The sequence below is a fragment of the Cryptomeria japonica genome, chromosome 10, assembly GCF_030272615.1.
Source record: "Cryptomeria japonica chromosome 10, Sugi_1.0, whole genome shotgun sequence".
Classification (NCBI taxonomy): domain Eukaryota; kingdom Viridiplantae; phylum Streptophyta; class Pinopsida; order Cupressales; family Cupressaceae; genus Cryptomeria; species Cryptomeria japonica.
This window is the reverse complement of record NC_081414.1, coordinates 524,268,772-524,284,090: the sequence shown is the minus strand read 5'-3', so window position 1 is coordinate 524,284,090 and position 15,319 is coordinate 524,268,772.

Below are 15,319 nucleotides of genomic sequence, written 5' to 3'. Positions count from 1 at the left end.
ACCCTGCCACATAATATGTTGTCTGGCTAGTCTAGTGCAAAACCTCCTGCTGAAGAGCATCTCACTCTGCCCTCATCTCTACGACCTAACAATTGTGCTCCACTCTGAGCTCTGCCAGTTGTAAGTCCCGCTCTACAAGCTATGTTTGAGCCACTATCAACTATGACTGCAGACTTGCTAATCTTTCTCTCATCGTTTGTGATGCATCAGCTGCCCCCTACTCCCTCACAGGTTCTCCACCTCCATCTCCACCCTTCTCATCCCTCTGTTGTTGCACTTGTCTAGGAGTTTCTTGCTCCTCCTCTCCTCCACCTTCCGCTATCCTAACACCACTCATCCTCACACCAATAGCTCCTAGGGATCCACCCTCTCCTCTCTGTTGTTGTCTCCCCCCAACTGGTACCTTGTTGTTGCTCACATGAGGAACACCACCAACCCACCTAGGAGCCTTTGATATCTATCCCTATCCCTATTCCTATGCAGGGGCATCATCCTCAACCTCCTCTATGAGAGGCGCCTACTCAGTTGGATCTGTAAACCTAGGGAGTTGATGCTGCTGGAACCAATCCCTGTACTGGGGTAATACCCCCACATCTGCAATGTCATCCAAATAATCCCACCGAAGTCGTTGTAACCCTATCAGTGGCTGCATGCTCAAAGTGTAGGATAACCTAGGGGCCCATCCTCATCTCTCCTCGTTTGCATAATGAGCATAGGTGATAAAATCCTGTGAAATCCCCTAAGGCCTACCATACTGCCTCATGACCCAAGATACAACAAATTGCTCAATAACCATCACAGATCTCTTGATCAGAGGAGGAGTCATGAACATATCTCTCCCCACAGGTTTCCGGTCATCCCAAAGCTCAAGGCCCCTGTACGGTCTCCATACAATAACAATAAGGTCATCTAGCTGTCGCCTCTAGTAATTTGTCTTGCCCAGATGGGGCTGAGTAACGTATCCTGAATATCTGTAAACTATCGACTGATGTGGATCTCTGGCATCATCCACAATAGGTCTGCAAACTGGGAGATGCTCCTAGGCCCATATCTATAAAATCAAGACCCCTACTACCATGGTCTTCCCCTCCCTGTACACAACCTCATGCATCTCACAATACATGTGGGCTAATAGACAAGAACCCCAACCTAACCTCTCAGGATGATCCACCACTCTCTCCAACATCCTAGCCCAACCACATAAGAAACCTTGTTGTCCTTTGTCTGGAATAATGAAACAACCAATGAATCCTACCAAGACACATGCCAAGGGAAACTACTCACTGTACCTGGCCATCATATCATCCCAACTGATAGCCCACGTAAGGATGTTCTCATCATGAAATATGTGTCTCAATACTAATATACCAGGATTCTGAGTCGAATCATAATCAACCTTATCCCTTGCAAATGGAATCCTCAATATCCTGTAAACATCCTCGGGAGTGATGGTCATCTCCCCAACTGGTAAATGGAATGTGTTATGCTCATAATGGAATCTCTCAACAAGTGTTGTGAGCATCCCGTGATTCACATAGATATCAGACATGTCTATAAGGTGAGTAAACTCGCACAAGTCTATATGTGCCCTATCCACATCGAATAACTCACGCACTAGCCTCATAGTCAGAGGATAGATGCATCGGAAAAGAACATGTGGTAATCACACCTGCAAGAATCAAACAATAGAGCATCAAAAATTCATTCAAATTTTTCTATAAGACAAAGTAAACATCACTCAAATCCAAATACATCAATTGCCAAATCAAATTTTCATGTTTGCACCCTTAAAAAGGATCATTGTTTTTCATACAACATTTCATAGTGTAGGCAGAAACTTGTACGAGTTAGGAATAGCTATAGCATGACAAAAGACTCTTATATGACAAAAGACATGTATCCACATGATAAAATGGTCTTCTAAGCAAAATTTTGTACAATACACGGGCAGGGTCTCACACAACAAAACTAATGGCCTGAAATGATAAAATATTAAAACACATTTTGTCGTATGAGACACATTGTCATCTCGCACGATAAAACGACACATACCGAATTTTAAATGACTAAAAAGATAAAAAATTCAGCAAAAATTTCAAATTGATGAAATAAAAAGGCATAAGATTAGTCACTCACTGTTGACTCATAATTTTGTGGTCGATTATGATGTCTCTGGTGCTCAAATCGGTGCTCCTGGATCGGAATGACCATTTTTCTTTTTAGAGGACTTTTCAAATTTCAAACTTGGAGAGGTTAAAATGAATTGAAAATGACACTTTGATCCCTTATATAGCCCAAAACCTAATTTTTCAACTTGCTCTGATGGACATGAAAATTATACCCTTAGCTAATTTGCCCATCCTGATTCCATTTTCGGGATCAAAATCGAAATACGAGATCGTTCTTCTAGTCAATTTCACGACTTTGACCACTTAGCGCTTTCATCAAATGCTCATTCTTTTCTTCAATTTGTGCTCAATTTCTCATCAATCATCACTAAATCTTCAAGTAATTCTCTGAATCATTTTTTGTGCTCAAATAATTATCATCGACACCTATTGCCTATAATCATCATGTACCCTCGCTATCTTTTGATTTCGCTCCCGAGGGGGCATACTCATGACCTTATGACTTCACATCTTCAATGTTGAGAAATTTTTCATATCTTCATCAAAATTTGAACAAAAAGATTTTCAACTAAAGAAAATCAAACAAATTCTTATTGCTAAGGGGCATCTCATTCATCTGAATCGATTCAATCACTAGGGTCATCTCAGTTTTATTGCTTCAAATCAAGCTGATATTTGTCTTCATCTGAATCAGTCTCTTAACGTTAATCAGTTTCAGTGATTTTCATCAAGCTGATTATTTGTTTAAACATAATAAAAAGTTTAAAGAGTATCTTTGATCACACTCTCAATCTAAGCAGGTGTTCAGTTTCATCACTTCAAATCAAGCTGGACAGTTTATCTTCGCTCATCGTATCTTGATCTATCAAGTTCAAGATCAATTTTATCTTCATTCACTATGTCTAGTTCAATCAAGTTCTAGATCACTAAGATCCGCTTCTTGATCAATCAAGTTCAAGTTCGGTATCTTTGCTCTTTGTCGGTCCTAGTTCAATCAAGTTCGAGATCGGTATCACTTTAATCAACTTTGTTCAGCTTCATCGCTTCAAAATAAGATAAACACCTCGCTCTTCATCTGGTTCATGATCAATCAAGTTCAGAACTGGTATCTCCTAAGACATCAACTATTCTTTGAACCAACGCACTGCTCGCACATTAATTCAAAGAGGGGAAAATGTAATACCCTAAAATTGGTCACTTAAACTATGGACCCCTAATCTTGACAACATCACCAAGGTCCTAACCAAAGGCAATTAAATCAAATTTGAGCACACAATTAATTAATTCTTCAATCATCAAATATTACATGGCAAGTGAATTTTTCTATATTAATTAAATATTTATTTAATTAATTAAATCATTCCAAGAAAATCATTTTATATCAATTATCCTATTTAATTTATTAAATATCCTAGCATATTTAATTAATTAATAAATTTGCCATTTGATCATAAAAAAAGAAATTAATTTATCACAAAAGAGGAATCAATATGCAAAGCAAGAGTTAAATTAAAAATAAAATAAAAGAATTTAATTGAGAGAGAAATCAAACTTGAGATATTAATTCTTCTTCTAAATTGAGAACTTGAAATCAGAAAAGCAATTAAATTGAATTATTAATCATTCTCTAAAATTGGAACTCAAATCTTTTGAGAAAAGAAGTTCAGTTGCATTGAAAAGACTCTTTTCTTGAATAAATCAAAGAATTGCATAGAATTACCTATTTTTATCTCAAGTGCATGGAATTAATTGAATTTTATTTCTAATGCAAACTCAAACTTATAATCTGAATGCATTTCAATTAAGCTATAATTGGAATCTATCTCAAGGTTAACTAGCTCTGATTTCTTAATTAGTCCAATTATCCTAAATTATACTTTTTCTTGATCTCTCTTGTGATTCTCTATAAATTCAACCTTCATCTCGCATTCAAAACACCCTGGAGATTTATTGTTATTATGCATTTTTTGCTCTGGAGTCATTGAAGATATTGTGATTTCTTTTTGAGATTATTGCATCTTAGTTTAATTTGTTTTTGCATATTTTATGATTGCTTGAATTCATATAGCTTACTATTCATCCATCTAGCATAATCTTACATCCATTTAGCTTAATCTCATGCTCATATAGATTAAATCCTTTGTCTTGGTGTAGTCTAGTCACTGGTATTGCTTATACAAATCTGAGAGCAAGTCTATGCTCACATCTTTTAGAAGGCAATTAGTCAATTTGTGATGGTTTTATTATTCATACGTATATCTGTCTAACCATACATGTAATGACTTAATTGAAGTGTTGTGTCTTACAGCTTGTAGATACTTATTCCACTTTTCACACACACAAGGCCCATAGGAGATAAAATGAACCTAAAAAGGTTCTAGCACCATCTTTCATATAATTGTAGGATGCTCATCAATACATAAACATAGAAATAATAATCCATTGGAGCTCCATGCATGTGTTGAAGTAATCACATGAATTCAAAAGAAGAGTATGAAAAAATTAAATGGTAGTAATTTGTAAAGACTCACAAGAACATATAGAGATGCTTAACCATATAGTAAAAAATATGAAATAATTCATGCTAGAAAAAGCTAGAAAGAGGAGGAAAGAAAGGAGAGCAATAAGAATATTTCAAGGAAACATAAATAAATAAGATGTGGGCCAAAATGGAAAGAACTATGAAAAAGGAGGTAAATAGGCACAACAAGGGTAGAAAGAATGCAATAAAGGATTCAACTTACAACCAACATATAGTTAGAGAAGGCCATACAAATAGTAACCTACAAAGATTTTTTTTAATTTTTTTTGGCCGAAGGCACTTGATTTAATAGCAAAGTCCATGTTGTAGGCACCGAGATGATGCTAAGATCAAATCTTCTTCACACACACACACACACACATAGAACTAAGAATCCTAAAATATCCATTAGGGTTGAAGCCTAATGATTCTTTAGTAATATTTTTTCTTAGGAAATAGTAGAATCCCCATTACCCTCATTGTTAATTAACAAAAAGGAACACAATATTTTCAGTAAATTGAGGTTATCTAACTAGTCTACGACTTTATTTAGTTCTTATTGGATGTGGAAAATAGAAGTGAAAATTTAGAGTTTTTGTTTCTCCTCAATGCAAATCTATAACTTTGAGTGAGAAATTTTAATTTTGTAAACTAACAGTTATTAAGAAAGGACAAATGAGTTTTTGAATGACCAATTGAGATACCATCTAAACTCCCAAGGAATGACCCTCAAATTCTACTATATTATTTATATTAGAACTGATGAACTAGTGTGTAGGTTGCAACTACAATTTATATAAAATTATAAATTAAGACTTGAGCTCATGAGATTCCCAATTTAGTTTTAAACCCCCTATTAGGAATTGCACGCAAAAAATATCAATTATATGCAAATACAGATTAAATAGAGGAATGAAAAACACAAAAATAATAATGATGAGATATTTTTTAATGTGGTTCACCCAAACTCGAGCTACATCCACCAAACACCAATATTATTATCCAGCAAATCAAACCGATTACAACCAGTAATCCCTTGCAACTCAATACCACTGCAAAATGCTACAAAATTCTCTATAGAAAATCCTAACCCTTAGCCATTTTATCAAGACTTATGTTGGTTACAAAAATAGGGTTAGAATATGTCAGCCAATAGAGAAATAACTCCCGATGTCATTATAAAATAATAAGTCATTTGGGGTCCTTGGGGAACTACCCCTCAACCCCTCCCTATACCGCGCCAAGGAGAACGCCAGGGGTGCTGCCCCTGGACCTCGCAAAGGGTGTTGACCCCAAACTTGTGTTAAATAATTTGTGGAGAAATGACACTGATAGAAGGGAAAATTTAACCTCCAAGTCTGATTAGGCTCCATATAACAACACCCCCTTGGTGCATTTTGAACTAGTCATGTTGTAGAGGACTTCAATAACCTATAGATGTAATGAAATGAACCTTGGGTCAATAAAAGTCAACTTGCTTACCTATCTTAGTCTAATTTCCTCTAGATAGCTACTTAAATGGTTTATTTATTTTGAATTAGTGTTAGGGTAAAGGTGCCATTAACCTTTTTAACCCTATGTTATTTCATTGGATTCAAAAATCCTTGAAAAAATGTGTTTAGCTTATTAGCGTGTTAGAAAAAAACTATTTGTAATAATATTCCACTTTTTAAAATACATTTATAAGGGATGAATGGGTCCATCAACAATAATAAATAATCACATGTGAAAAAATTAATTATGTCCTCAAGTTGGCCTTGGAAAGCAGGGAAATGTGTCTCTTGGTATTCCATTATGTGAATATGAGTGTCCCCAAGTTGGAAGTTTGAAAAGGGGGGGAATGTCTTTTGGGATGCCAAAATGAGTGAATTTACACATTCTAGGGATAATTCTAAGAAATGGGATATTTGGTTTTTGCAAGAGGCTTTTGGGTGATATGTTCTATATAGTGACCCAACTTTTACACTAGAAAATTAATAGGAGAAATATTAGTGAACAATTTTTTTTCATTACAAAAGTGGTGTTTAGTAGGACACACAACACATCTACATATTCAAGGTTTCATGACATGTGATGACACACTTGACATGCCCACTAATGCAAAATGAATGCTTACATAATTGAAATACTTAAAAATACCATGGGAAAAAACATCATTTTCAACACAAAAATTTAGGCATGGGGAGAGAGATTGGGTTCCCAAACCATTGGATTACCTTCCTAACATCTCTCCTAAACCAATACCAAACTATCACTAGAATACTGTGAGAAAGTTAGGTAGCAGAACAACTTCCTACACTAACCTTTAGAGGATGGTAATGCAAAACTTTTATAGATTGTTACAACAATTACATAAACTTAACAGAAATAGACATAATAACATGCATACCACAACATAGTGATTTACATGGGGAAAACCCTTTTGAGAGAAAACCCCACATTCCAAAAGCAGCTCAATATATTATTCAACAATCAATAATAAATTAATATATAATTGCAAAGAAAGCTCTTCACAGGAGTACCACTAATCAAAGATTCATAGGTAACTCAATAACCATAAGACTCCTACACACAACCTTTATCCCACACACCTCATATGTAGGAGATACAATACAAGAAACAATCAAACGGTATTACAAAACCATGGGCTAAAACCATATGTAGAGTTGACCTTATCTCCATTCTAGATGCCCTATGACATGTCAAAACACACATCAACACATGTTCGTCCCTTTTACAACTTATTTATGTGTCCAATGCATTTTATATTTCCTATTTCAAAAGTCCAAACTTTCAGAGGCCATAACTTGTGAACCAGGTGTCCAATTGACGAACCGTTTGATGTGCTAGAAAGCTTGTAAAGTACTTTATCACCTCATAACTAGATATGCTAGTTAAACCCAATTTTTAGGTCATTTTAGATGGTCTAAATCCTTTAAAATTAAATTTAAATCTTTCCAAAAACAAAAACTTCAATATCTTCAAAACTAGTTATGATCTTGTGACAACCATTTGCTGGCATGCTTATCTAGCCAATCGGAAGCTTTGGGGAGAATTTTGCACCATTTCATGCTCAAATGAAAATTTACTATAAATAGTAACCTCATGTAAATGCAAGATTGAGACACCATTTTACCCAAAAAATACAACCACGAAACTAAAAAATTGACATAAAATAGAATATTTATATTTATTGGACCCAAAAAGTTTGATACCTTACATATGACATAAAAATTGCCTCATGTATGATCCCTCACACAAGACATTAAACTTACTCCAAGTTTGTCCTCTTACATAGGGCACCGAACTTGCTCCAAGTTTGATCTCTTACACATGACATTGTATTTTATCCAATTTTTCCTCCTAATAAAAGTGATCTAAATTTATCAAAGTCTAATCCATTTCATGGGCCATTAAACTTGCTCAAAGTTTGTACCATTAAATGGTGCACCAAACTTGCCTAAATTTTGATCTCTACGATCAAGTATCAAACTTTCTTGAAGTAGTAGGGTATTGGAATTGCCTAAAGTATAATCAAAATTGAACTAATGTAGTGTATCAAACCTTCATCAGACATATGATACACCATCACCTAAACTAAACCAAAAAAACTTAGGCATAGAAACACTAGTTGGTTTAATTCCTTTAGTCAATGAGGCATAACTTCCTCAATCTACAAGTTGTTGGGAAATAGTTAAGTAAAGTATTTAGGAGATCATGATAATTTTGGTATGTGGTGACTGATCATGCAAGTATTGCACACTCATAATGTATCCTCATTGGGGTTCGAAGGCATAGCCCTCGAGGAAAAATAAATTGTTGTTTTTGGTTTGAAAACCAAGATTGAAAATAAACCCTAAAAAAGACCAACTTTGTACATGTTTCCATAAAAAAATGTATGTTATAAGTGGTTGGAATGAAAATGGCATTGTAAAGGTGATGTATTGTTTACTGGATAATAAGAAAAGATTGGATGACTATGTTCTATGGATGTAGCCCCTTGGGTGAACCACATTAAATCTCTATGTTATTTGTGTGTACTTTTTTCCATCTTTGTGTATTCGAATCTACATATAATTGTGAATTTGTATTTTCTCTGGATTTGCCTAAACCCTAACAACTGGTATCAGAGCCATGCATTTCTGTAAATTGGTAGGGACTTTTAGATTTGAGTGGGAGAAATGGAAGAAACCAAATTCAAAGTCGAGAAGTTCAAGCTTTCCAGAACTATCAGTTATGGAAAATGCAGATAGAGGATTACCTATATCAAAAGTATCTATGGCAGCCATTAGAAGGAAAGACAAATTAACCATCCATGATGTTAGATGAAGATTGGGATATTCTAGATAGAAAGGCACTAGGGACCATTCAGTTGTGCCTTGCACCGTTTGTAGCATTCAATATATAAAAATCAACAACGATTGAAACCCTAATGGCAGCACTAGAAAAATTGTATGATAAACCCTTAGCTTTGAATAAGGTATTTCTTATGAAGTGTTTATTTAATATAAACATGAGTAATAGAGGATCTGTAGTAGATCATTTAAATGAATTTAATATAGTTACCAACCAATTGATTTATGTAAAAGTTAACTTTGATGAAGAGGTTAGGACTCTCTTAATTTTATGTTATTTGCCAGAAAGTTGGAATAGCTTTGTTATGGTTGTAAGTAACTCTGTCTCTAGTATAAACACTTTGAAATTTGATGATTTTGTTGGTGTTATCCTAAGCGAGGAAATGTGATGGAAAAGAACAGGTGAGACTTCAACATCATCGGGTCCTGTTTTGAATGTAGAGAACAAAAGAATATCAAAGGAAAGAGGAAAAATCCTAGGAAATCATGAGAAGTCACGAGGGAAGTCGAAGAAAGGACACTCTCAATCCAGAGGAAGAAATGATTGTTGGTATTGCAGAAAGCTAGGGCATTTAAAGAAAGATTGTTTCTCTCGAAAAAACAAACAAGGAGACAAAAATGAAGATGATAGTAAGGAAGCCAATGTTGCAAGTAATAATTTACAAAATTCCTTAATTATATCTCTAGATAATGTTAGTTATACTTGGATAATAGATTCAGGGGCTTCATTTTATGCCACACCCCATAGAAAATATTTTCTAGATTATGTTCAAGCTGATTTTGGACAGGTATACTTGGGTGATGATGAGCCCTGTCAGATTGTTGGAAAAGGCAAGATAAATTAAGTTGCAAAATGGGAATGACTAGTTGCCGAAGGAGGTAAGGCATGTATCTAATTTAAGAAGAAATTTAATTTCAGCAAGACAACTAGGTAGTGAAGGCTACATAGTTACTTTTACAGACAATGTCTGGAAGGTCACTAAAGGTGCATTTTTAGTAGCTAAAGGTACAAAGGTAGGAACATTGTATTTGTGTATTAGTAATTGTAATACCCTAAAAATGGTCATCTAAACCATGGGCCCCTAATCTCAACAACACCACCAAGGTCCTAACCAAAGGCAATTAAATCAACCTTCGACACATTATTAATTCTTTAATCATCAAATATCACATGGAAAATCAATTACTCAATATTAATTAAATATTTATTTAATTAATTGAATCATTTCCAAGCATATCATTTTGATCAATTATCCTATTTTAATTTATTAAATATCCTTGCATATTTAATTAATTAATAAATTTGTCATTAATCATGCAAAAAGAATTAATTTATTAAAAAAAAAAAAGGAATTAATTACAAAGCAAGAGTTGAATTGAAAAATAAACAAAAAGAATTGAATTGAGAGAGAAATCAAACTTGAGATATTATTTCTTTTTCTAAATTTAGAACTTGAAATGAGAAAAACAATTAAATTGAATTATTGATTATTCTCTAAAATTGGAACTCAAAGCTTTTTAGAAAAAGAAGTTCAGTTGCATTAAAAAGACTTTTTTCTTGAATAAATAAAAGAATTATCTATTTTTATCACAAATGCATGGAATTAATTTATTATTATTTCCAATGCAACTTGGACTTCTAATTTGAATGCATTTCAATTAAACTATAATGGTAATCTATCTCAAGGTTAACTGAACTTGATTTCTCAATTATTTTCAATTAATCCTAAATTGAGCTTTTCTCTTGTAATTCTCTATAAATTCAGTCTTCAGCTCTCATTCCAATTCACCCCAAAGATTTTTGAGAACACGCTTGGAGATTATTATCACACTAATTTCGCTCTGGAGTCATTGAACACATTGTGCTTTTTTAGATTATTTGCATCATTATTGCTTGAATCCATATTGCTTGAATTCATTATTGCTTGAATTATTCATCCATTTTGCATCCATATAGTTAATATCATATAGATTAAATCCTTCGCCTTGGTGTAGTCTAGTCACTGGTATTTCTTATAAAAAATATGAGAGCAATCTTATACTCGCATCTTTTAGAAGGCAATTAGTCGCTTTGTTATGGTTTATTATTTATTGATTATTTATTTACTAACCATACATTTAATGACTTAATTGAAGTGTTGTGCTTGTAGCTACAGACCTTTTTTCACACACACATCTTTGGCACCCACCATGGGGCAGAAGACTACATTTTTTTGGCCTCTAAGACTGACTGCTTTTTTTTTAATATTATTTTTCAGATTTCAGATTTTTTGGATTTTCATTCATACATCTCGTACTACATTTCCCATAGGCTGAAATGACAAACTGCAGGTGTCGTACAAACTAGAATCCTATCTTGTAAGAGCTGGAATCCTGTATTGTATGAGTTTACATACTCTCATACGATTCTGTATTTTCTGGTTAAAAAGACAAAAGAAGCAAATTTTATTATTTTGGTTTTTTGTTCAAATTGATTATTCTGACGACTGACCCTAGTTGTTTATCTGTCTATCTTAGAATTTTTCACAGCCTAATTAGTTTTTGCAAAATGCTTGCCAAAGAATATGTTTGTCGCACAAAGACAATATGACTACTGATTCGTTGTCTTTGCAGGTTGCCTAAGGAAAATCGACCAAACATCGTGTATTCTTTCAATTCATTTTTAGGCACCTAATTTGCTATATGGTTAAAGAAAAAATCTGTCTTTCATGTTTTTACAAGATTCTGAGAGGTAGGAGAGTATGCTCTTGTCTTTTTCTAGACAATCAGAAATCCAGACCCTTGAGGCTTTTTCTTTGTTTGAGATTTGTACATCTTTAGCAGGCCTGCCCTCCCGAGGGGTTGAAAAACTCTTAAAGCCATTATGGCCAGTGTGAGGGGACCGACCTAAGTGGGAACAGCTAAATGCCAAGTACTCCAACCCGCTATAAAATAAACATGATTTGATGAAAATCAAGTCAACGGCAGTGCTCGGGAATAGCTCTCCTTCGTACCTTCGGGTATATTAAACCTTGGTTTTCAAGGCTGGGAGACCTCTTAATTGAATTTATACCTCGACGCGCCAAACGGATCCCTGACTAGTTCCAATTAAACTTAGAAGCTACCTAGTTCACCTCTAGAAGGGGGGATAATCTTTATGCAAGAGAGATAGTAACTCTCCCAAGATACTTGCCATATTGTGCCCCCATTAGCATTTAGAGTCGGCTAATACGGCATTGATAATCCATTACGTGAGACTCAGTGTCCGTATTCTGATTAGCTATTGGGTGTGTACCTAAGTCAACAAGCAAAAGTTTTCTTCTCTCACCAAATTCCTTAGGGTTTACATGTTGTGATTGGAGTTACTATTTATACGACATGTCTTCTGTGTTTTCATCCTTGAAACAAAAACTGAAATACCAAAATTGGAGAAGACAAGAAACCAACTTGGTGATTAGAAACTTTATCTATGTCAGAACTAGTCCATCCTAAGTCGAAACTCTGTTCATGTCAGAACTAGTCCATCCTAAGTCGAAACTCTATCCATGTCAGAACTAGTCCATCCTAAGTCGAAACTTTGTTTGTGTCAGAACTAGTCCATCCTAAGTTGAAACTCTGTCTATGTCAGAACTAGTCTATCCTAAGTTGAAACTCTATTCGTGTCAGAACTTGTCCATCCTAAGTGAAAATTTTGTCCAAAACTAGCCTATCTAAGTCAAAAATCAGTCCATCTCAGAATTTGTCATACTCAACAATAAAAAAAACTCAGAATTTTTAGTCTCTGCTCTGTGAACAATCGTATGAGTCTGGTAAATTGTCATCCTGCACCAATTCCTGCATCGTACGAAACATAACTACACTGATTATTTTGTCATCTTGCACATACCCATCTGTTGTACGGTACGAGGCAGCAACTTGTACGAAACAAAACTGTTATCGTCCTGTAGCTGCTAAATTGTCGTCTGGTTTAGAAAATCCTATCGTATGAGTCTTTGGTCTTGTCAGAACAGAATAGTCAAACTTGCCTAAAAGCAGTCTACAATGAACATAATACTAGTTATCATTATCCTAAGCATAAACAGATCAAGACAGTGTACCTCTCCCATTTGTGTTGCACGATTTGGTCGATCATTTTTTTGGCTAGTTCAATCAACTACCTATCAAATTTAAGTCACTTAGCTAATGTCTTACACAGGATAGATCGTTCCTGAAAATAGACTAAATCTTACACTACTCTTAGAATCAACTTAGATAGACGTCCTATATAGGATAGATCTTTCCTGAAACTAGACTAAAATCTCAGTTGTTTCTCTCAAACAATACGTTAACTGAACAACTAGCTCTGAAATTGATCTTGACCTCTGTATCACAAACAACTTTAGGTCACACTAATCCATAAAAATGCCTACTCAAACTAGGAGTTCTAGCAAGAAAGAGGCCAAAGGAAAAGGACAACCCTTCTCATAACAAGACAACCCATTTTACGTGGAAGATCCACTCACTGACATACCTTCATCATCAAGCAGACCAATTTTTGATGAACCTGAATCTCCCACTATATATGAGACGGAACACAATGACAAGAACAAAAACAACCATAATGTTCACAAAACCGACAATGATTCCTCATCAAGTGAATCTGAAGAAGACACAAAACCCCTAAAAAAAGATATTCTTGATTGTCAAAAGGACAAAGACTTTAGAAAAATGATGAAAGCTATCCTGGCTCAAGAGAAGGAAGAATATTTCTTCGAAGTATCAAAACAAGGTGCTAAACTTCCTACTTGATATGATTTTTAGACACTCGTTACTAAAAAGGAAGAATCACCTATGCTCATGGTACACAAACAATTACAAGCCTTATGGATGGAGGTCACAGAATTGAAGAATAAGGATAAGTCCCCAAAACAATATTCTCTGGAAACAATATGTCCCTTTCCATTTGACAAAAATCTATACATGTCTTCATTTCCTTCACGAGTTGAGATCCCAAAATTTGAAAAATATGATGGTACCTTGGATTCTCAAGATCATGTATGGAGTTCATGCACGATCAAATATACCTCATACACATTTTCCCAAGGAGTTTAGGGGGTCAAGCAATGGAATGGTTCTCAAGTCTACCCAAAGGAATAAAAATGTTTGAAGAACTAATCCAACTATTTTTACAACAATACTCATACAACATTTGACATCATGTGACTATGATCGATCTTTGCAATACTAAACAGAAAATAGGGGAGCCTCTTCTTACTTTCCTCCAACGCTGGAGAAAGATGTTTTCTAGGTATTCTCGACCTATCACAGACTCTGAGAAAATGGATATATTTGTCAATAACTTGGTCCCTAAACTCAAGTATAGTGTACAAATGCAAATACACCCATCATTTAACAAAATGGTAGATAATGTCATTCGAATGGAAGATGTGCTCATAAAGAAGGGAGATATCTCACCTTGGAAAGAAACACAACCAGGATCTAGCTCTAAAGAGAAGAACAAGTATTGGAAATTTGGCTAAGACAACAACAAGAATGTTGTTAATGATGGAGTAGTAGATACTATTAAAACTAACTCAAAGCCCACAATATTCAACTTGGCTAGTAGTACACAAGCACTTAAAGCTGTTGAGGCTGCAGCAAAAAATCCACCAAAGAAAACAAAAGAATGGTTCAAAGAAAAGCCTTGGCTTTCCAAACCTAAGCGTGATTTAACTCCTCTCAAAGAATCATATGAATCCGCTTTCAAAACTTTGTTGGCAAACAACTTGATAACACTACCAGATAACTCAAGACCATATGATCCAGAAGTCAAACCAAGATGGTGGAGAGAAAATAAATACTGTGACTTCCATCGGAATAAAGGTCATAATATAAACAATTGCATGAAGCTAAAACATGAGATTCAAGATCTCATAGATGTTGGTATAGTTGTTGGGAATCATCCGACCAATTCTGATCATAAAGCATTTAAAGACCCTTTACCTGTTTACGAACAAGGTGATTCCTCAAAGACCAAAGGAGGTGCCAAAGTAAATTATACTTATACCAGCAATGACAACATCATTAACATGATTGAGCCTTCCCAATCAAAATATTGCAATGTGATTATAGTCCAAGATAAATCAAATGAATCATGATATGCAAGAGCTCTGACTCATTCTCAGAAGAAAGTCACTCTCCAAGGAGCTAGTTCTTCCAACCCAGCTCAAGCAACATCGAACCCACTAGCCCAATCAAACAAACAAAAAGAATCAACCTTGGACAAATTTAAAAGGTTGACTTCATCATCATCTTCTGGATATAGTGTCTTGAATAGTTGAAAAGGACAAATGCTC